This window comes from Ovis aries, chromosome 7 (assembly GCF_016772045.2).
Source record: "Ovis aries strain OAR_USU_Benz2616 breed Rambouillet chromosome 7, ARS-UI_Ramb_v3.0, whole genome shotgun sequence".
Classification (NCBI taxonomy): domain Eukaryota; kingdom Metazoa; phylum Chordata; class Mammalia; order Artiodactyla; family Bovidae; genus Ovis; species Ovis aries.
In genome coordinates this window covers 99174112-99197489 of record NC_056060.1, presented here as the reverse complement: position 1 = coordinate 99197489, position 23378 = coordinate 99174112, and the positions used below count along the sequence as shown (strand labels likewise).

General features: G+C 48.3%; 1 protein-coding gene across 8 annotated transcripts in view; it reads left to right on the top strand.

Moving 5' to 3' along the window:
* Window positions 1-23378, top strand: part of FOXN3 (forkhead box N3) — a 447853-nt gene that overhangs the window by 110138 nt on the left and 314337 nt on the right. For all 8 annotated transcript variants that reach the window (XM_042252852.1, XM_042252851.1, XM_042252846.1 and 5 more), the window contains one exon: window positions 15782-15897. The gene's annotated coding sequence lies outside the window, so the exon portion shown is untranslated. The remainder of the gene's footprint in view (window positions 1-15781; window positions 15898-23378) is intronic.

Here is a 23378-nt window from a genome sequence, read left to right as displayed (position 1 = left end):
GATTGAGGAAGGAAAATAAGACATTTTACAGCTGCCCCAGTGGCTAGGTGTCAGCGGGCCTGAGCCCGTGGAGGGGATGTGAGTTGAGCCCCTCATTGTCCATGGAGAAGATTCGTACACACTGAGGACCCCTGACTGCTCTGTTCCAACTGGAGACATTTAGAGCAAATGTCCCGATGACTGTTTGAGGATGAGAAGGAAAAGTTTCCGTTCCCAGGAGAATTTTCTTTCCACACGCTGTCTCAGCATCCAAGTGGACACCTTTTTTTTTTTTTTTGATTCATTCATTTATTTGTCTGCACCGGGTCTCCACTGCTGCGTGAGGGCTTGCTCTGCGTGCGGCGCTTGGGGGTTTCTCTCTAACTGACGGGTCAGCTTCTCCATTCGGTGGCCTCTCTTGTTGCAGAGCTTGGGCCCTAGAGCACGGGCTTCAGCAGTTGCTGCAGGCAGGTTTGGTTGCCCCTAGGCACGTGGGATCTTCCCAGACACCGGGTCAGACCCCTGTCCCCTGGACTGGCAGGATATTCCTAACCGCTGGACAGCCAGGGAAGTCCCCCAAGCGACGCATCTCGAGAGAGGGAACTTCCTGGTCAATTTCTCTTCTCCAAGAGGTTGCCCCCAGATTCCCCATTTCCTGTGTGACAGATGGCAGAGCAGCTGCTCAAGGGAGAAGGAGACCCTCACTCTCTGGCTGGCACTGTTGCAGCTCCAGCCAGGGTGCCAGGCTGGGTGGGATCTTGCTTTCTGCACGGTGACTCAGGAGCTCTGCCCAGAGGGGCGATGTCTGTGTTAGAACCCCGGGGGGTAATGGGGGACCAGGGACCCCCTCTAGTTCTTTCCTGTCCCACTTTGCAGCCCTGATGCTGTCTGATCACTCACTAGCTTGTTGTGCCTGATCTCCTGGGTCAGCTTGGCTTCTGGCCTGAAAGGCAAGGCCTGGTCTTCGGCTTCCCTCCCATGGGGCACTTAGAACAGACTGCAGCAAGGCCCCGGCCCCTCCTCTTGAACGGGACTGGTACCATAGGTTCCAGTCATACTGGGTCTATCTCGACCCTGGGCCTTCCCCCACTCCTCCTTGTGTTAAGAGCTGGACTGTCACAAATGAACTTACCTGCCAGCCAGACTGGCAGACACAGAGAACAGATTTGTGGATGCCCAAGGGGAGGGAGGGTGGGTGAGGGAAGGAACGGGAGTTTGGGGTCAGCAGGTACAGACTGTGGTATACAGAGGAGAGAAAAGCGAGGTCCTGCGGTATCGGACAGGGAACTACATTCAGTATCCTGCGATTAAATCATAATGGGAAAGATTATGAATGTGTATCACTGAATCCTCGACAGAGGATGAGATGGTTGGATGGCATCACTGACTCCATGGACATGAGTTTGAGCAAGCTCCAGGAGTTGGAGATGGACACGGAGGCCTGGTGTGCTGCAGTCCATGGGGTCGCAGAGAGTCAGACACGACTGAGTGACTGAACTGAACTGATAACTAAATCCCTTTGCTGTACAGCAGAAATTAATACAACATCAACTAAAATAATTTTTTTTTAAAGAAAGGCAGCATCAAGAAAAAAAAAATTGGGTTGTCAGATGAGTGATTCTCAGACTTCCTCCGTCTTTGTCTTGCTTTGATACAGGAGGTCATGGGTGCCTCCTACCCCGTCTGTGGTCTGCGCTGACTGCTTTAAAACGCACAACAGAGGCTCCTGGCCTGAGTGAGTAGACAGTGAGCTCTGCTCTAGCTGAGACCCACGAGCTGAGCTGAGCTCAGGAGTGCCCGTAAATTACATTCATGGTGGGAAAAAACAAAGCCAAGCGATACCAAATTCCTTCCCTCCTGTGGAGGCTGGAAACTGAGCTGTGCAGAGAGTCCAGTGCACAGAGAAGAAAAAGGGGCCCAGGTAGCAGGCTGCGGGTGCATTTTGGTCTGGCTGAACCACAGATGTCGTCGGGCAGATTTTCAAATTCTAAAAAAAAAAAGAGAAAATTAGAAGTGAAAATTCCCTTAAAGCACCAGTTCACCAGAAACTCAGTTCCAGGTGGATTGTTTTTTGCACTCATTGCCGCTCTCTCCAAAAAAGGATTCAAGTTAAAAATTAAAATGAAACGTAAACTAAAATTTAAAAGCTAGCTGGGTGTGCACTTGATGTTTAAAATCTTATAATGCCAAAGAAATGGCAAAATAAAATAGCAAAGGACACTGGCATGTAAAAACAGACAAAAATGTTTTAAATGATAGGCAAATTGCTCATTAGGTGACTGGCTTTCGGCTAATTGATCTATAGTCAAGAGCATCCAAAGGTGGACACTTTTGTGCTCAGGGACACTTTCTCGGGCCTGTTTTCATTTTATTTCAGACAAAAGTCTAATCAACTCTGTTATTTGGTTTCCCAACTCCTGGCATATTAGAGGTGAATCAAAACAGGGTGGGTACCATCTGAGCCAGGCCACTGTGTGTGTCAGAGGCTGGCTGGTCCCCCGACAGTCAGGGAGGGAAGCGGAGGCCAGAGCGAACTCACAGGTAATACAGGCTTAGAGCACTGAAGTGGCGAGACGGGGCTTGTCCTTTCTGTGGCCCTGTCCTCTCCTCTTGCCTCGAGATTCTCTGGCTTCTGAGGGCACCTCGGTCTTCTAACGTGCGTGATGCCAGCCAAGTCATGAAAACTGTTTGTAGCAGGCTATGCACTTTGCCCCATGCATTGTCCTCTCATACAGTCCACTTCAGAGAGGTTTTCATTAAAAGGGACCAAACCACTGGCTCTTGAACGGGAGCCTCCACTGGAAGGCACCCGTTTCCCCTGCCCTCCAGGAGGTGCCTCCTCAGAAGGCTGCTTGTAAGGGTGCCTTCTGCTGTTTGACAAGCTCCCCAGGCCAACCTAGAACGGGTGCCGTGGCCTGGAAGAATTCACTCCCCGAAAGTGAGTTCACCTCCTGCACCGAAACGTAGCCGACCCAGTGCAGTTCATTCTGGATATTCAGGGTGGTGTGGGCAGGAGGTCGAGAATAGCCCAGATCACCATGAAGTCAGCTTTTGATGATCTGGAGGCTTCTGGTCCAGAATGGCTTTCTTCTCTGAGGAAAGGTATTGAGACTTTCCAGAGAAACAGAGCCAACGGTACGTGTGTGTGTTATCTTTTTCTTTTTTTGTGGACCACTTTTAAAGTCTTTACTGAATTTGTTATAATATCGCCTCTGTTTGATGTTTCGGTTTTTTTGGCTGCCAGGCATGTGGGATCTTAGCTTCCCGATGAGGGATTGAACCCACCCCCTGCAATGGAAGGTGAAGTCTTAACCACTGGCCTCCCCCAGGAAGCTCCCATATGTATATTTATCTTAAGGAATTAGTTCCTGCGGGAAGTGGGTTGCCTGAGACCAGGAAAGTTGGTCTAGGCTCCAGTGTAAGTGCAGGCGAGAAAGCAGGTCCCAGTTTCAAAACAGGCAGAAGGAGAGGATTCTCCCTCGAAAGACGTTTGTTCTTTTCGGGCCTCCGGTGCCTGGGGTGGGTCCCCAAGGGAAGGGATGGATCCCCCCATGCCAGGGAGGGCGGCTGGCTTCACTCGGTCCACCGAGGCAAGTCTCGTCCAGAAACGTCCTCAGACACACCCGGCATCCCGTTTAGCCAAGTCTTGGAGTACCCTGTGGCCTAGTCCAACAATTAACCATCATAGGTGGCTATTGAAAAAGGCTGAAAAAGGAATCATCCCAGAACGCCAAAAGAAGCTAAAACATCAGCCATCCCAGGAGGCTAGACCAGCTCGCCAGTGTATCGCCGCTTCCTGCCAATCCCAAACCCCATCTCCTCCAAAGGCCGAGGAGCCCCTGACCATCTTTCCCCTCCAGAGCCCCCTCTGAGGAGCGGCCAGGACTGAGGGTGGGACGCTTGGGCAGGAAGGGGGGTCAGGGATGGGGCGAGCGGAGAGGCTGTGCTCTGGGGGCCGCTGCTGACCCATCCCCTTCCACCTGTGGAGACATTCGGGCGGGTGAGGGCTGAGGCCCATTGCCTGACCTTAAACACCGGCCTTAACTGAGCCTCGCAGCAGTTCCTCTGGGACTTAGCGTCTGTCCTCTGATAAGCATTGTTGCTGTAGTTAAGTCTGTATCATCGAGTCTGTAGATAATTGTTGCTGTGGCGTTCTAGTCCTTGACAACCGCTGCGTTTGCGAGCACACCCGGAGGGGCTGTGGCCCTTGGAAGGAGTGCGGAATCAGGTACCAGAAGGCAGAGTCGTGCCTCTGAATCAGGTGTGGCTCCAGGCCAGTCCCTGACTTGGGGGCTCAGAGCTCTCCCACAGGAGATGAGCTTGCTGGCAATTGCCGAAGGAATTCACGGAGGAATCTTGTCATAGCGCTTTTTGAAGGGCCCCCTGGCGGCTCAGACAGGAGAGAATCCACCTGCGGTGCGGGAGACCTGGGGTTGATCCCTGGGTCGGGAAGATCCCCTGGAGAGGGGAACGGCTACCCACGCTAATCTTGTCAAAGTCGAATGAGATGACCTGTGTGAACGTCCTTTATAGTGTTCAACAAATATCGAGAAGGGTGAAGTAAACATAAGGAAAAACTGGTTTTATCGCTTTGACCCTGCTCCTTAAGTTTGCAAGTACTGTCCGGGCCCTTGTCGAGACGGGAACGGACCTGGAGACTGTTGTGAAGTAAATCAGAAAATCAGAGATTGTGTATTAACGCTCATATGTGGATTCTAGGAAAGTGGTTTTGATGATCTAATTTGCAAAACAGGAATAGAGACACCGACGTAGAGACAAAATGTGTGGACCCCCAGGCGGGGGTGTGCGGGCTGACCTGAGTCGGGAGGGCGGGGCCGACGTGTCCCACGCTGCTGACGCTGTGTGTGAGACGGTGAGGGCCTGCTGCGGGCTCGGGGGCCCTACTCACGCTGCGTGTGAGACGGTGACGGTGAGGGCCTGCTGCGGGCTCGGGGGCCCTACTCACGCTGCGTGTGAGACGGTGACGGTGAGGGCCTGCTGCGGGCTCGGGGGCCCTACTCCGTGCTGTCCGGGGGCCTCGGTGGGAGGAACTCCAAAAAGGAGGCGATCTACGTGTCTACTTAGTTGATTCACTTTGCTGTACAGTAGGAACTAGCACAAAATTGTAAAGCAACTATAATCCAGTAAAAATTAAAAGAAGATGAAAAGCCATCGCTACCTGCCCTGCTGATGCTCAAAGACTAGGCTTTCTGTGGGGCCCTAGCACCTTCCTGAGACTGCTCCAAAGAAGTGACAGCGCGCTTCCACCAGTGCCCGTCTGTCTCCTGTTCTGCCTTGTCTTATGGATGAGTTGATCATTATTATTATAGCATGTAGCCAAGAATGATTCCATTTAGGAAAATAAAAGTGAAACTTTGCTGATTTTTGTAGGATAATTTTGCCATAGCCTCTGCAAATAAAGTAGTGATTTCTTTAGCGCATGCCGGTTCAGAGTCATGGATCTGTACTTTCGAAGCCTACGGTTGACTGTTTGGTGTGAAAATCGTATTCCAGTGAAGCATGTAAGCAAGCGGATCTGAAGTATGGCCGTTTTCATCTAGATTGCCTGTTAGTAACTGGCCCCAAGCGATAGGTTGTAAGGAAGATTTCGTTACTTTTGTTGACTGTGATGAGTAGCCCCAATATTTACAGTGGCCTCCCGGTCTGAAGAATGGGAAGATGGCCCAACAAGACAGCATCTACACATTTTGGCTTTTAGGGGTAATGAAAGAATTTGACTTTTTCTTCACCGATCCAAACATTTGATAAGGGCAGACATTTGAACTCAATGCAAATACAAGAATTTCAGGAAAATACAATTTCAGGAAATACAAGATTTCAGGAAAATCACATTTCCTTCTGAATGATGGCAGATTTCCATCTGGTTAGTCATTCACTCATTCTAATACCTTCTTCCATGGGTTTAGGGACAAAGAGCACCTGGGGACAGATGAAACCATTACTGGGGTTTATGCTTAGCCTAATTGAAACAGTTGTATTTACAGCCTGCTGATACAGCTCTAGTCAGAGGGGAGAACCACTCTGGAAAGTTTGCAGAACCTTTCTCTGCCTCTCATAGAATTGCTCTGGCACATTTTCTGCTAGCATCTTCACCGGAGTGTCTTGGTAACTGTTCTTCGGTGAGGTGAGATGGCTCACCTCTTTTTGTGTGCTGTGCCACCCCCTTTTAAAAGAAAGAAACAAAGTTCTCCGTTTCTCCCAGGAGAAGTTTAAGAAAGGATCCATGCATATTTGCACCACCTTAAACAGACTCCCAGCAGGCTAGGTTGGCACACAGCTCTGATTTCAGCCATCTGTATTTTCAGGTGTACCCTATGTATTTAGTACATCATTTGATAATGCTAAAAAAAATATTAGAGCAGTGTGAGACTAAAGGAGAAAGGAGATGAATGTTAGCATCCCCTGGGGTTCATGGGTGAAGGAATTGACACAGCATGGCACTCTACCCTAGCTGTGTTTGTTTCCATGGCAACAGCCTCGTACATGTTTCAGACTGTCCACAGTGACACAGTTGCAGAAATAGTAGCTTGCAGGTTTCTGATATCGCATCAGTGGACAGGCAGCACGCACTATATTAAGTAAGTGTAAAGGAATTTAAAATGCAGCTCGGATTCGGATGTATATTAGCTCAGCTAAACGATGTTTTGGAGATTTCGGTGTCCCCTTTCCTCACGACAGCAAAATCTGGGCAAAGTTGAAAGTTGCAAGATTCCAGTCAAACAATTGTCCTTGCTTGGGTGAGTGTCATCAAATGAAACCAATGTGAGTGAGTTCCGAAGGTAAGAAAATGGCCTTGGCAAATGACATATTTAAGAAGGATCTTGCCAGCGAAGCTGGTTTTTCGGAGGAGGGGTAGCGATGGGTAAATAATGAAAGCTTCGGTTGAAAATCGCTGAGTCTTAAAGCGAATCAGTGTGCACCGGAATCTGACTGCTGTTGAGTTCACAGCAACTAAGGTGTTTGAATGGATCATTGCAAAAATTGCTTTTTTTTATGAAAGTGATCAGGTGAGGAGCAGAGAGGTTGACTGGATATGCAGTTAAAGAGAAAGTGGGGCTCCATTGTCTTTCTGAAAGCTTATGTAAATATCTCCCTTCTTGCCAGAATGACCCTGGTTTGTCTTTGACATTCTGCTGCTACTTTTTGGTGCTGTTTTACGGTTCTGTGTGCTTCTATTATGTTGGCACGTTGCAGCCTGATAAGACTTGAGTGTTGGTTAGAGAGCAACCAAGTAAAGATGATAGACTTTGTAAGTGTGTGACTTTGCAATCAAATTGTACGGTAATTTAGGAGGAGAAGTGTTCAAATGGGTATTTATTTACAGGCTAGACCTCTGCTTTTGAATAGCAGCCTAGGTATTAGGTTAATGGATTTTGATGTGCACATTATGATTGTGGGAGCTTTCAAGTACGTGGTAGTTCAATTTATACTGTTTTTCATGTCAAAATATTTTTATTTATGCCCATTATTCAGTGTAAGCCTGCATTTACCTTACAATTTTATGATTCATGTATCAGGGAAGAGAATGTAAAATGGCATGGAAATTTAAGCTAATCTATTCATTTGAGGAGGATTTATTTTCTGACCATAGGTAGACTTTTACAAACAGTGGTATGAGGAACACAGCTCTTGGATTTGTGGGACTGTTTCATGTGGGCACAGGGAGCTGCCCCCAGCATCTGCTACATGTTCTTCACAGCGAATATTTGGTTTGGCGAAAAGAGAACACCCGTGGGGGTGACGGCGTTCTGGAGCTTCCTGCCCGCCTGGGCATGTAGGGGACTGGGAGAGACTGTGGATCATAAATCAGGGATGGAACCCCAGGGTGTTTGACACCTACTTGCCTTTCTTTGGGGGTGTCCCCAGTGGCTCAGATGGTAAAGCATCTGCCTGCAGTGCGGGAGACCCGGGTTTGATCCCTGGGTGGGGAAGATCCCCCGGAGAAGAAAATGGCAGCCCACTCCAGTATTCTTGCCTGGAAAATTCCATGGATGGTGGAGCCTGGTAGGCTATAGTCCATAGGGTTGCAAAGAGTTGGACACAGCTGAGCAACTTCACTTTTCTTCTAAATAAGGTGATCCAGCGACTTCCTTAGCAGTCCGGTGACTAAGACCTTGCCTCCCATCGCAGGAGGTACATACAGGTTTGATTCTGGCTGGGAAGCTAAGATTCAGTAACTGAAAGCGCAAGTGGCTCCGTGGTGTCCGACTACTTTTCGACCCCATGGACTGCAGTCCATGGAATTCTCCAGGCCAGAAGACTGGGGTGGGTAGCCTTTCCCTTCTCCAGGGGATCTTCCCCGCTCAGGGATCGAACCCAGGTCTTCCCTGTTGCAGGCAGATTCTTTACCAGCTAAGCCACAAGGGAAGCCCAAGAATATTGGAGTGGGTAGCCTAGGCCTTCTGCAGAGGATCTTCCCAACCCAGGGATCGAACCGGCGTCTCCTGCATTGCAAGCAGATTCTTTACCAACTGAGCTATCAGGGAAGCCCAGGATTCAAAAAAGACTGTACAAATGGTCCACATCAAAAGAAAAAAAATACTAAGTTATTCCAAACTGAAAGTACTGTTGACCCCTGCCTCTCAGTGATGCTCGTCTGCAGTGCTGACCACCCCGAGATGGGGGCTGAAGTCAGCATCTTCCAGAGGGATCTTTTTTTGTTGGTGGCTCATATTTAAAGGCTTCCCTGGTGGCTCAGATGGTAAAGAACCCACCTGCCAGTGCAGGAGACCTGGGTTTGACCCCTGGGTCGGGAAGATCCCTTGGAGAAGGGAAAGGCTACCCATTCCAGTCTTCTGGCCTGGAGAACTCCATGGACAGAGGAGCCTGGTGGGCTACAGTCCACGGGGTCACAAAGATCGGGACACAGCTGGAGAAACCAAGCACATCCTGAAGGCAGCTCCTTCCTCAGAGGGGGTGCCCCTCTGCCTGTTCTCACACAGAGCCCTAGCCCATCCTTGGGGCCGGTGGGAAGGCAGGCTTGCAAATCCCGTCCCCCAGACCCTGGGCTGCCTGGCCGGCCCAGGTATCCTGGTGAGCAGCTTGGCCCTGGGACAGCTGCAGGAAGGCTCCTGTGCTTGGCGCCTCCCGAGGCAGAGGAGTCAAATGCCGCTGGTGTGAGGGTTTACTTGATGTTCCGCTATTACACTTGAGGAGCACTGGAGACCTTGGGTTCATGAGCCTGAAGCTCTGAAACTAGAAATCAAGAAAGCGCCAATGAAATGTGTTGTTTTCTTTTAAGGTTTTTTTTTTTTTTTTTTTTGATGGGGATCATTTGAAAGTCTTTATTGAATTTGTGGCACTATTACTTCTGTTGTTTATGTTCCGGTTTTTTGGCCACAAGACCTGTGCAATCTTAGCTCCCCAATCTGGAATCGAACCTGAAGCCCTTCGTTTGGAAGGTGAAGTCTTAACCAGTGGACCGCCAGGGAAATCCCCCAGTGAATGACTTTGGATGATGGTTCAACTTTTGTCTGTTTGAGGAGTTCAAGCCCTTCCAACAGTTGAGACATTTGTATAGTTCTTTTTTTTTTTTTCATCATCCCCAAATATTTTCCAGTATTTAAAAAAAAAAAAAAAACACTCCAAAAAGCACCAGTCTAGGCCATGTTTCGGTAACTCTTTCCTAAGAATAGAAAAACAGAGGAACCTAAACCTGGAGCCCCAGGCTGCACCAGCCATTCAAATGTGAAACCCTGGCAGTGCTGTAGGAAACTCCATTGCTTCCATTTGAAGGGCCAGGAAATTGATTTGGAAAAAAGTAAATTTGAGGGATTCCCAAATAGTGGCAGCATGAAATGAATAACAGAAAAATGAAGGTACAGACTGCTTTTAGTGTTACCAATGGTAAATGGTAATAGAATTGCCAGAATAAGCTACCTGGGCACAGCTCGCTGGGAGTCTCCACTGCCTCGCAGTTACTGACGGCTCTCACTGCTCACAAGGTGAGAGCCAGTCCCCAGGCTGGTGTCCAGCCTTAGTCCCTTCCAGCCTTCCCTGTGGCTCGGTCTCTCTCTCGGGCACCTGGGGGCCTGTCCCAGGGTAATAAATACTGTATCTTGGCCCCGGGGGGACGCCGCTAGGCCTCTGCCCTTGCTGCTGCCTCTGCCCAGATTTCTTTCCTCCCACCCTCCCAGTTTGAATTCCAATTCCTCCAGAAAACCTTTCGGATCCCCCCTCTCGCCCTCACTGGGGTGATTTTTCCATCCTTTCCATCCTTTCCACCATGTGTCCATAACAGTTGGGCTTCAAATTGTAGCACTTATTTCACTATATTAGGATGAGTTGTGTCTTCTCTTAATTGTGATGTAAATTTATCAGAGACACAGGACCTGATTTAGGTACTTCTGTAGCTTTGGCCAGACCTAGAACAGTATTTCAAACTTGTATTTCACTGAATTCTTAAACACTCGCAAAGATACGCGTCACCAAACAATCAAGGCCCAGAGACGCTGACCACTGTCTTCTGCTCAAAGGCAGTCTATTGGATACTGAGATCCCTAAGGCTGTGTCTGCCACAGCACCAAGCATCAGGACCAATTCGGCCACTTTCAGATGCTTCCAAACGTTTGGCTGTCTGGCATCATCCAAACATAGAAACCAGATGGATGGCTGATAATTTTTTTTTTACCTTCATGGAATCAAAGATTTTAGAGCCAGAAGGAACCTCAGGGAGTGAAACTCATGTTGCAGAGGAGAAAACTGACTTTTCCCAAAGCGCACGGCTGATCAGGGACCCAGGTGAGCAGACCCAGCTGGCCCCTCCATCCACGGCCCTGCCTCCCGGGCAGCAGCCTGGGATTGCACTGAAGACCGAACCAGTCAGTTTCCTTTCTGCCCCAAGCCAGGACTGGCTGGCCTTCTAGCTGCAAACACCGTCATCTGACAATAATCCCCTTCACCTCTCTTTGCTAAAGGCTGATATCACCGGGATAGAATTAAAAACAAAAGTAGACTGAGAGTTGAACTCCGGGGGACGGAGAGCAACGCTAACAGTTCATCAGCCATCGCTTGCTGCAGCTACAGCAACTGCTGGATTCCGTCAAGTTCAGACCCTTAGAAAGAGTGGAAAAAAGAAAGCACATACTTTCCAGGGCCCGGGCGCTGCACGGCGGGCCAGCTGGGCGTAGCACCATGGCAAAAAGATCTCTTCAGTTTCAGAAATTCGAGACCCTGAGCTTGCATACAGGGCTGTGGCTGCAGCCGGGCCTCTGGCTTTGCTTCTGCCTGCAGTTGTATCAGACTCAGCTCCTATGGGAAGCCCATTAGTGTCCGAAGAAAGAACCAGCCCTCCAAGTTGACATAAGGAGCAGGCTGATGTGTGTGTGTGCGTGTGTGTGTGTGTGTGTTTAAAGGCCTGTGTCCGAGGTCAACAGCCTTTTTAAGAGAACTCTTGGTTTTCTCTGTAAATGTGTACTTTCTCTGGCCCAGAGTTAGCCTGTTAAGGGAATAAAGCACAATTCAGATTTCTGAGTTGGAAGCCTGATTAATCTCTCTGCCAGTTACATATGGAAATAAATTAGTAAATGGTCCATCTGGGACTAAACTACTGCAGAGATGATAAATTATCTCCATCATATGTCTGTGTTGCTGCAGACTGGGTTGTGCTCACCAGGAGCTGCTGAAAGATGTCTGGATGCTCTATCGTGGTCAGAGGAATAAAAGTTAAAAAAAAAATTAGAAGTGAAAAATTTACTTTAAAAATTTAGAAGTGAAAAATTTACCTTGAAATGTCTTTTGAGAAGACGGTTTGGTTGGTGCCAAGTTTGTGCCTTAGGACTTTGCTCTGTCTGCAAATATTTAAAAGGAGAGTCTGAAGGGCATAAGAAACATTTTACTTTTATATTTTCAAAGGCCAAAACAGCAACACATATTGATTGGTACTCACATGTCTCAGTGAATATAATTATACGTACAATAAAAATATACCCCTGTGTAATACTGCACTTTATAATTTTCATAGCAACTTCTTGTCTATTTTCTTATTTAAATTTCAAAGAAGGTGAGGCAAGTCAGTGTCTCTAATTCTTGACGGATGAAACACTGAGGTTTATGAAGCAGCCGATTCTGATTCCAGCTTGGTTTCCATCAGAGCCTTGCATGACATCAAAAGCATTTTCAGTTCTCCGCCATTCATCCAGCAGCACCAGGAAATAAAGCCTGCTATTTATGTCAGTCTTCTGGAAGCCAAAGTCATACGTTCTTGATCATAAAAAGTAGTTTTCCTTTTCTCTCTAATTGGAGGTGTTGAGTATTGGTTTAACTTTTCCAGGCATGGTTTTTTGTTTGTTTGTTTGTTTTAATGATGATACTTGCAGCTAACATTTATTTTTTAAAAATTACTTATTTATGTGGCCGCGTCTGGTCTTAGTTGTGGCAGGCGGGAGGTTTCTGTTGTGGTGATTGGGCTCTCTCTGGTGGTGGCGCACGGGCTCTGGGCCTGGCGGGCTCATTTGCAGGACATGGACTTAGTTGCCCTGCGGCGCAAGGGATCTTAGTTCCCCGACCAGGTATTGAACCTCATCCCCTGCGTTGGAAGGTGGATTCTTACCCACTGGACCAACATGGAAGTCCCTGGACATATTTTGATTTTTTTAATTGAGGTGTGATTGACATAAAATCGTAGTAGTTTCAGGCGTGTGACGATTCGGTGTTTGTATACGTTGCGAAATGATTGCAATAAGTTGAGTTGACATCCGCCACCGTTTACGATTTTTATTTCTTGTGATGAGAACTTTTAAGACCTATTCTCGGCAGCCTTCGTATGTGCAGTGTGGTCTTCTTAACTAGAGTCACCCTGCTGTACACAGCGTCTCCAAGGCTTACTTCACCTGTGACCTTTTAACACCCCTGCCCCCCTTACTCCTAGTCCCTGGTCTACCTGTTCCTTTTGCCTAAAGCACGTCCCTTTCCACCGGAGTTATTTTATCAACTAAAAGCATCCTCGCCCTCAGGGGCATTTTGCAAATGGCTTGAGGGGACTGTGGTATCCAGATTCTTCAGTTCAGTTCAGTTCAGTCGCTCATTCATGTCCGACTCTTTGCGACCCCATGAATTGCAGCATGCCAGGCTTCCCTGTCCATCACCAACTCCCGGAATTCACTCAGACTCACGTCCATCAAGTCAGTGATGCCATCCAGCCATCTCATCCTCTGTCGTCCCCTTCTCCTCCTGCCCACAATCCTTCCCAGAATCAGAGTCTTTTCCAATGAGTCAACTCTTCACATGAGGTGCAGTGTTCATGTATGGATGTGAGCGTTGGACTGTGAAGAAAGCTGAGCACCGAAGAATTGACGCTTTGGAACTGTGGTGTTGGAGAAGACTCTTAAGAGTCCCTTGAACTGCAAGGAGATCCAGATTCTTACCCTACTTTAAAATTTTCTTTTGGGTCTTCCTCCAGAGCAAACCTTCCGTAGTTCATCCTTGAAGCAGCCGAGATGCTCCCCTCTTAAAAAAAACAGTCCTTAAAGTACGGAAAAAGCAGACTGGACTCGGATAGTCGCCTGGTTTATCCGACATCAGCTTCTGAGCACGCAGCAGGTGCCCCTCCTTCACGCAAGGAGGAGATGCTGCCGGCCCCTTGCGGTGACTTGTCTGCTTGGCTGTGACCTTGTCTCACCCAGGTCACCTGTAAGTGGCTCCCTTTCCGGTCCGACCTGGCTCCTCCGAGCATCTGAACAGCTCTCTGGGCTGTTGCTTCAGCTTTTGCCTGTTTCCTTCTGTAAAAATCCTGTCTCGATCTCAAGACCCCTATTACTGTCTCGACACTTTTCCTTACCCACTTCCCCACCCCAGAGGTCTCCTTGGCGAGCATCTGATTGTCCGTCCGAGGGGCAGTGCAGCTGAGCTCTATCTGAGTCGCCTGCATCTCTGTCTTTGGTCCAGTTGTTGCTGTTGTTTAGTCACTGAGTCGTGTCTGACTCTTTGTGACCCTGTGGACTGTAGCCCAGCAGGCTGCTCTGTCCATGGGATTCTCCAGGCAAGAAGCTGGAGTGGGTTGCCATTTCCTCCTCCAGGGGATCTTCCGACATGGACTGAGGAGCCTGCGGGGTCACAGTCCATGGGGTTACAAGACAGTTGGACACGACTTAGTGACTAGACAGTAACAGATACCTGTCTCATCTCCCACAGAAGACAGTGCATTTCTCCAGGGCAGGGATTTCCTCGTCGTCTCTGACCCCTCCTCCTTCCCTAACCCCTAGCCTAGTACTTTGTCCTTAATTGAAGCCTAAGGTGCATTAGAGCACGGTGCTTTAAGGGAAATAAACGCTCACTTGGCTGCCTCGGGCCTTCACTGTGGTCTGCAGGATCTTCAGTTACCGAAGGGAGATCTGGCTCTCTGACCAGCAGCTGCGCTCTGGCGCCCTGGACTGGGAGCCCGGGTCTTAGCGGCTGGACCTCCAGGGAAGTCCCTCTGGAGTAGGATAATTTTCTTTTGCAACAACAGACTCAGTGTCTTTGGACAGGTAGATGAATGATTTGAGAGGTATCAGTGTCTGCCATGGATGGCTTGTTAAAGCAGATCCCTGGGACCCACCTCCCAATATGCAGATACAGTGCCCTGTGGGCGGGACCAAGAATTTGCAATTCCAACAGGCTGTCAGAACGACACTGATGATACCCTTTCACAGGCCACTGTTTGAGGTCCACCGACTGAATTTATTTCCTAACATTCTCACTCTAAGGCTTGTAGGCTCATACCATCCTTTTCTTTTCCTTTTTTTTTTTAATATCTTTTTGGAATCTTATCTTTTGGCTGCACCAGGCGGCGTGTGGGATCTTGGTTCCTTGACCAAGGATGGAACCTGTGCCCCCCTGCACTGGTGGCATCGAGTCTTAACCACTGGACCACCAGGGAAACCCCCTCATTCTTTCATGAGAGGGTCATTGCTGTCTCTTCCTTGAGGTGTAGGCCAAAAAAAAAAAAAAAATCTTCCACCAGAAATTATTATGCTACTGGACTTCCCTGATGGCTCAACAGTAGAGAATCTGCCTGCAATGCAAGAGACGCAGGAGACCCGGGTTCAGTCCCTGGGTCGGGAAGATCCCCTGGAGGAGGGCACGGCAGCCCACTCCAGTATTCTTGCCTGGAGAATCCCATGGACAGAGGAGCCTGGCGGGCTACAGTCCACGGGGTCACAAAGAGTCAGACGCGACTGAAGCGACTAAGCAGGCATGCATCTCATGTACCGGCTTTTCTATTCTGTAAGATTAGTGGTTGACCATAGCCTCCAGACTTGCAGCCCACATGTGAGCTTTAGCTTGATGGGATAGTTTTCTCCAGAAATAGAGCCAGAGTAATTTTATTTGACAACAACAGACTAAAGAGCCACTGACTTTGCAGCCTGTCCACCTGGTCTACCCGGAGGATCAAGGTTGGGTTCGTGTGGTGGAACACTGGTCCTGAACGCTGGCTGGCACTCTGATGTTTTTCCTTTATATAGATGAGTGTTTCAATGGCAGCTGTAGTGAAATAAAATGATCTCACAAATGTCTCAATGGCAGCTATAGTAAAATAAGATGATCTCACAGTGTCTGTGGCATGTATTTTTAAGTGCCTGGGTTCTTTTATGCCCCATGAGGCAGTTTCAAGAATACTCCATCATGAAAGACTTGATGCTTCAATAACTTTCCAAGAGATAAAGAGGTGCAGTTGCAATTGACTTCTTCATTGAAGTGTGTCGTGCTTTAGAGAGGTAGGCTAGAGATGACGTCCCCTGTGGTTGAGAGGGTTCGCTCTCCTCTGCTCTAATCCTGTCTTCCTTCTGCTTCTCTCCACCAGCCGCTAGACACGCCATCTCCTGGAAGACCAGCGTTCTTGTGATCATGGAGGCCTCTCCGTCCTTTCTGTGACTGGAGCAATGCTGACTGTGGTTTCCTGGACCCATTCTGACTCAGGTAACCACGCTGTGCCTTCCCCAGCTGGTTTACACCTCAGGGAGACTGCACTGAAAAAATGAAATACCAAAGCCATATTTGAATGCAAATGCCAGATTGATTGCTTTTCCAGCGATTGATATTCTCTCCGTCTTCTTCCCGATCTTCTTAATGATCAGTTTATGCAGCTGATCAAACTGACGGTGCGGTCAGTCAGTATAGGCATTAAGATAATAAGAACGTTCAATTGCGTCTTATTTAAAACTTCGGTGTGCGTCGTAGACTCACAAAGCCGTAGAAGCGTCACTGGGAATTTCTGTATAGAAACTAGCTTCTCCTGTATGTGGTTTCTCGAAATCATTTTCTTTCCCATAATATTGGATAGGCCAAGAAGTTCGTTTGAGTTTTTCCAGCAGATCTTAAGGGACAAACTTTTTGGCCAACCCAATGCTGTGTTTCACCTGAATTATAGTAATCTTCTCACGCTGAACCTTTGAATTGGGTTTCATAAATATTGTTAAGTATCTGTTTTGTGTGCTCGGGACAGATGGGGCTAAAAAACTACAGGGTGTATAAAAATATAAGGTATATCCTCAGGCAGCTCACACTTGAGCCAAAGAGCCTAGACTCGCTGGTAAGACAATGGCAGATGGTGCTCAGCTGCTGGCTGGGGCTGTGTGTGAGCGTGGTTCTCTGGTTCAGGGAATGAGAAGACTCTGAGGAGGACTGGGACTGAGATACTTAGAGGAGAATTCATGGAGGACAGAGGGCCTCCGGCGGGCCATGTCACTGGGGTCATTCCGCTGGAGGGAAGAGGATCTGCCTGGCCTGACTGCGATGGTGGGAGTGAGCCCGGCCAGGGAGGGCCTGGCGCCTGGACCAGATGGGTCTTGGAGGACCCTGAGCCTCTGACCCAGCCAGAGCCAGGCTCCCATGCTGGGCCTTGTCCCGATAAGGTTCCCCCAGGGAACCCTGCCTGCCCTGTTAGAGCTGCCTTGGCTGACAGCTGCCTGCAGGGGACCCTGGTCAACCTGCTCCCTAGCCAGCTTTCTGCCTCTTTGGGCTTGTCCACACCTGGCCTCTGCTTGTCTACTGAGTGTCTGCTGTCCACACCTGCCCCCTCCCCTCCACGCTCAGACTGGCAGGCGTGGCTTGATGGGGCCCCGGGATGAGCCAAGTGTCCTGTGAGGTCAGTGCCTGGTGATTCCAAGGAGCTGATTCGGAGCTGAGAAGCGGAATGGAAGGGAAGGGCGGGAAGCAGAAGCAGGAGCCTGTAAGTTGACGCCAAGAGTGTACCAAGAGTTCTGAAACCCAGAGCACAGGGAGGGCCTCAGGACTGAAGCTGCAGCCGCAGTCGGGGTGGGAGCCCAGCGGGCTGGCTCATTTTGCGATGGCCCAGCGGACCCCGCCTGCACTCAGCTCTTTTGGGTCCAGCACGGCCGCTTTCCAGGGCTGGAGCTGCTGCTGAGGCTGCTGCTCGTCCGGGCAGCTCTGCCTGGCCACTCTCGCCCTGCCGCACCGTGCTCCATGGGACCAAGCCCCGGGCAGACCTAGGAGCTCCGGCCTTCCTGGACTCAGAGCTCTGCGTCCCAGCCTCCAGGAGGTGGGAGAACCGGAACAGCAGGATTTCTGTTCTCCTCCCATGAAAGCAGTTGCTTAGCCTGTTGTTGCCCTGCCTCTACTAAGCCTGGGTGGGTCAACGAGGGCCCGCCAGGCAGGTGTGGCTCACTCCTTATTGTCAGGGGTGGACAAACCGACATGGTTTTCACACTTTCAGATGATTGAAAAAAATTAAAAGAAGAATAGCATTTTTTTTTTCTTCATAGAAATGATATAGAGTTCAGATTTCTATGTCCCTCAGTTAAGTTTTGGGGACTTCACATGCGGCGCTGGTGGTAGAGAATTTTCCTGCCAACGCAGAAGACATGGGTTTGATCCCTGAGTCAGGAAGATCCTCTGGAGAAGGGAATGGCAACCCACTCCAGTATCATTGCCTGGAGAATCCCATGGACAGAGGAGCCTGGCGGGCTGCAGTCTATGGAGTTGCAAAGAGTCACGACTGAATGATTAGGCACACATACAGATTCAGCTTTACTGGAACACAGTGAGTTCAGCTCAGTCGGTCAGTCGTGTCCGACTCTTTGCAACCCCATGGACTGTAGCACGCCAGGCCTCCCTGTCCATCACCAACTCCCAGAGCTTGCTCAAACTCACGTCCATGGAGTTGGTGATGCCATCCAGCCATCTCATCCTCTGTCGTCCCCTTCTCCTCCCACCTTCAATCTTTCCCAGCATCAGAGTCTTTTCTAATGAGTCAGTTCTTCACAACAGGTGGCCAAAATATTGGAGTTTCAGCTTCAACGTCAGTCCTTCCAATGAACACCCAGGACTGATCTCTAGGTTGGAGTGGTTGGATCTCCTTGCAGTCCAAGGGACTCTCAAGAGTCTTCTCCAACACCACAGCTCAAAAGCATCAGTTCTTTGCCGTTCAGCTTTCTTTATAGTCCAACTCTCACATCCATACATGACCACTGGAAAAACCATAGCCTTGACTAGATGGACCTTGGTTGGCAAAGTAATGTCTCTGCCTTTTAATATGCTATCTAGGTTGGTCATAGCTTTTCTTCCAAGGAGCAAGCGTATTTGAATTTCATGGCTGCAGTCATCATCTGCAGTGATTTTGGAGCCCCCCAAAATAAAGTCTGACACTATTTCCATTGCTTCCCCATCTATTTGCCACGAAGTGATGGGACCAGATGCCATGATCTTCGTTTTCTGAATGTTGAGCTTTAAGCCAACTTTTTCACTCTCCTCTTTCACTTTCATCAAGAGGCTCTTTAGTTCCTCTTCACTTTCTGCCATAAGCGTGGTGTCAGCTGCATATCTGAGGTTCTTGATATTTCTAAGATGAGCTTCTCCATCTTTGGCTGCAAATAATATAATCAGTCTGATTTCAGGACATAGTCATGCCTATTCATTTCCATATTATCTTTTCTATTACAAGGGCAGAGTTGAATAGGTGGGTCAGAAACCATAAAGAATTCACTTTCTGACCTGTTACAGAAAAAAAATTGCCATTCTCTGGACTAGGCAGTTGCATAACCATTGTTTACAAAATTTGAGGTGTAGGCCTTTTTCCTTCATAAAGAAAATACGAGGGCTTTCCTGGTGGTCCAGTGGTTAAGACTTTACCCTCCAATGCAGAGTTTGATCCCTGGTCAGGGAACTAGATCCCGCATGCCTTGCAGCCGAAAACCAAAGCATAAAGTACAGTGTTGTAACAGATGCAATAAAGGCCTTAAAAATGGTCCTCACCAAAGAAACCTAAAGGAAGAAGAGAACACAGGATGGAAGGTTGAGTAGGATTTGAATAAGCTAGAGAGGAAGAGAGGAGTCTTCTAGACTGAGGTAGAGAGTCGGTCATCCTCTGTTGGATCTTTCTGTTCATCTGTTTACCTTTCAGTTAAACCTAGATGTGACACCAAGGCTGTTTCATTTCAACAACCTAATTATTAGGGTTATCTTTAAAATGAGGTGTCCAGACTTCTTCGGTTAATATAGATGTTGGAACAAATAAACACCAAATTAAAATATACCCTGCATTTTGAAACTTTTTTCACTTGGCACCGAGTATGAACTATTTTATTTTAGACCAGATAAACATTTTGTTTTAAATTGAGTAAGCATTGAAGATTTGCCATGAGGAAGCTGTGGCATTTAATCTTGGCAACATTCTCCCAGTCTGGTGGGGTTTTATGATACTGTTGAGTGAAAACTGGTGAAAGCTGGAGATGTGGGTTCTAGTCCTGCTAACCTGTTGAGCCAAGGTAGGCTATGTCACACACCAGGGTAAAGAGCACACCCCCAATTTTGGGGCTTCCTGCAATAAGAGGTTCGTTTCTCACTCAGCCAGCGTTGGACTGCACCAATGTGGCTTTGCTGCCTCCAGCTTCTGAGGTTTCCTGTCTCCCCCATCTTGTGACACCTACGTCTCAAAATGTTGCTTCCTCGTTGCTGTGATATGTGAAAAAAGAGTTGAGAACACACACCCATTCTTAGGTGGCTTAGACCGGGAGTGACTCAGACCAGCTCCACATTGATAGTCCATTGGCCAGAACTAGTCACGTGATTCTTGTTGCTAGGAGACTAGGAAGGAGGGAGGAGCAAGAAGGATGCTGAGGGTCCTTCCTGCCCCTGCAACACGGGGTCACTGCCGGAAAGCTCAAACTTTATCTGTCTTTTGTCTGCTCTTCATTAAAGGCTGATTAACTAAGGCCTATACTTTTTCACACCGTTTATGAAAGGCTCAAATAAAACAGTTTATGAAAGAGCTGTAAAAGCTATCTGACGTTGTAAAATATGTAGGCTGTAATTGCTACCTTACTTCTTCACCTGGTTTGAATGGCGGAGGACTGGAGTTGGAATAGTCACACACGTGCCAGCGTGCCTGAGGGTGTCATAGCGTTCGCCACTGACCCAGCGCATTATGATACAGCCGTCCCTTTCACACCCGGAAATATGCTGGTGTGGACAGTACATAGATATGACCACGCCAGCTTCACCCCACTGGTCCTCCTTGGAGATTAATGTCAGCTACTGTTTACTGAGCCTCTTCTAAGAGTCACGCTATTCTGCGCTTTTGCCTTCCTGGTTTCATTTAATAGCCCAAACAAACTTGTGAAGTAGGTGCAAGTAATCTCATTTTAAGATGAGGTAACAGGCACAGGAAGGTTTAAATTCCGCGTCATCACAGCTAGCGAGTCGCGCCGCTTTGCTCTGCACCCCGGTCTGTCTTGCTGTTAAGCAAATTCCACGTGACTGCCTCACTCATCCTTCACGAGGGTCGTGTCCTCGACCATGTGGGGCCCCACTTCCCCGACACTGGCTTTCGAGGCCACACGCTGGGAGAAGGTTACCGCCCTGAGCGGTGAGCCCAGTCCTTTAGGACCCGGATGAGGAGGTGAGCCATGAAGTCGCGAAGGACTTCTCTAGAACCAGCAGATGGCGGGGCCAGGGCTGGTGAATTCCGCTTCTGTCGGTCGGTCCCTCTTCACTCTCTTCCCCGATGTTGACAACTGCAGCTTGTTTTCAAAATGGGCACTGCCTTTATCTAAAAAAGATTTTATTTTGAAATCTTGGGTGGAGTAGAAGTTGAGCCAGTGAAGACTTGCCATGTGTGGTGCGGTTGATCCAAACAGGCATCTTCCCAACGCAAACAGCGAGCACAAACCCAGCGCCATTCTCAGCGAGTTCATTTACAAATTTGTTTATTAGGAAAAAGAAAAAGTCAAACCACAGCTGAAGACCAGTGTGCTTGCAGAATAATATCAGATAAAAACCCATCTAATCAGGAGACGGTTTTCATTTCCTTGACTCCTGGCATTCCGAATCACTGATTGTTGAAAACCGACCCTGTGGAATCAAAGGGAACAGACTCTGAAAAGTGGACCGACTGTATCAGAACCATCCATTGCATTGCTGGCTTCCAGAAACAGCGTGCGCCCCCCCCCCCCACAGTTATACATGTGGCTTCTAACTGTCCAGAGAAAACTAAAGGAATTCCATTATGAAAGAGGAATTAGATGGACATTTCTAATCCCGTCTCATAAACAGTATAGGAGTAACTTTAAAATATTCTGCTTTAAGCATGCATTTAATTTGTGCTCTGGGAAGCAAATAATGTTGCTAAGATAAAACATTCTAATAATGATTTATGTAAATTTATTTGTACAAAGTAATGGTGTAGTTGCCTATAGCAAATTGCTTGGAATAGGAAATGACATTTATGAGATTTTTTTTTTTTTCCTTCCAAATGAATACAATGGAGAAAATAAGAGACTCCAGAAAGGAAAAGAGAAATCCACGTTCAGCATGGCGTCTGAGGGCAGAAGACGCAGAGACAGCGCGACGGGTTAGAGGGTGTGCAGACAGTCGAGAAACCCAGTTCAGTGTGTTTTTCTGTGATGGTCTCAATATTTGTGGCATTTGTGGGCCACGCCAAGTGTGTTAAATTCTTAGAAGGCTAGAACCCTTTATTTTATAATCATAAACTGCGCAGACACCAAAGCTCTTTCCGAATAGCCAACGACGGATCACTTGTTGTCAAAGTGCCCCGAGAGACAGGGTACTTACAACACGGGGGGCCAAGAGGCCAGCTGTAATTAAAAACTGGGCAATTAATCTCAGTTCCCAGTTCCTTTAATGTCAGGGGAAGTGATGCTTGAGTCGTAAATGGGGCCCGAATGTTAATAAACCAAACAGAAAACTCTCCCAAGGACTGATTCATCCACCTACTGGGGAGTTTTCCTGTGGCTGCCCACTTAGCAGTCTTGGTAGTGGCTCTGAGGTGTTTCCCGGAAACATTTCATTAAATCCTCGTACAGGTGACTGAGAGAGTTTCTGAATCTGTGCTTTGGCCTTGTAAATAAATGCCCATTAGAATTTGCCAGAACCTTTGGAAAAGGAATGATATGAAGACCTCTGTTGTGGAAGGCATTAATTGCTTTTTCAAAATATTTTTACCGTGTCACTTGGTCGTCACACTCATTTTTGCGAGGAAGGTAAGAGTTTGTGTTCTGCTTATGAACCGAGGGGCCGCAGAAGCCTCCCAGGAGAGCCCCACAGCGGGACTTCGGTGGCAGGATGGGGAGGGAACCGCTTCCCCACTGCTGTTTGTCTCATTGTCATCAGGAACCAAAGCTGATGAGAGAGATTTGTGACCTTTGGAGGACGCACTTCATTTACAGCAAGATCAGGGTTCTGGTCCCTTGTAAAGCCTGCTGGAATGGCGCTGACCATCCTCTGAGAAACGGCCTGGTCTGATTGGACAGAATGGCGGCCGTGGGACCGAGGCCCGAGGGCTGACGTTAGGACTCCTGAGAGCGGGCGGGAAGCCTGAGCAGGACTTCAGAAGGCAGGGAGAACGCCTCGGGCTTCTAGGGAAGAGGGGCTGGCCGGGGCTTTCAGCAGTGCCGTCAAAGTGAATGTCCTGTGAAAGTATGGCGTCTGGTCGGGGTACTTTTGGTGAAGGGACCCAAGGGCCCCAGGGGGATGTTAGGGACAAGAATATTGGCCAGAATTTCAGACTCCTGTCCTGCCTCTTTCCGGCTGAATGACTTCGGGTATAGATTTCTGAGCTGTGGATTCCTAGAAGATAATGGGAAGTATCTGAGCTTGCATTTGCTCATCTGTAAAATGGGGATAGTGATATTTACCTTGTAGAGTTGGAGTGGGAATTAAATAAAATAACTCACAAAATATTTGGCACAGGGGAAGGATGGTTGGGTGAAATAAGGGAAGGGAATTAAGAGAGGAAGGCTTCTGGCAATAAAATCATGGGAATGTCATACACAGTACAAGGAATAGGGTTGGTAATACTGGAGTAATTTGCATGGTGACGAAGGGTTACTGGACTTGTCCTGGTGATCCTTTCACAGTGTATTCTGTTGTTGGAAGACTATTCCCTGAAACTAACGTAGTGTTGTGTGGCAACTACACTGCGG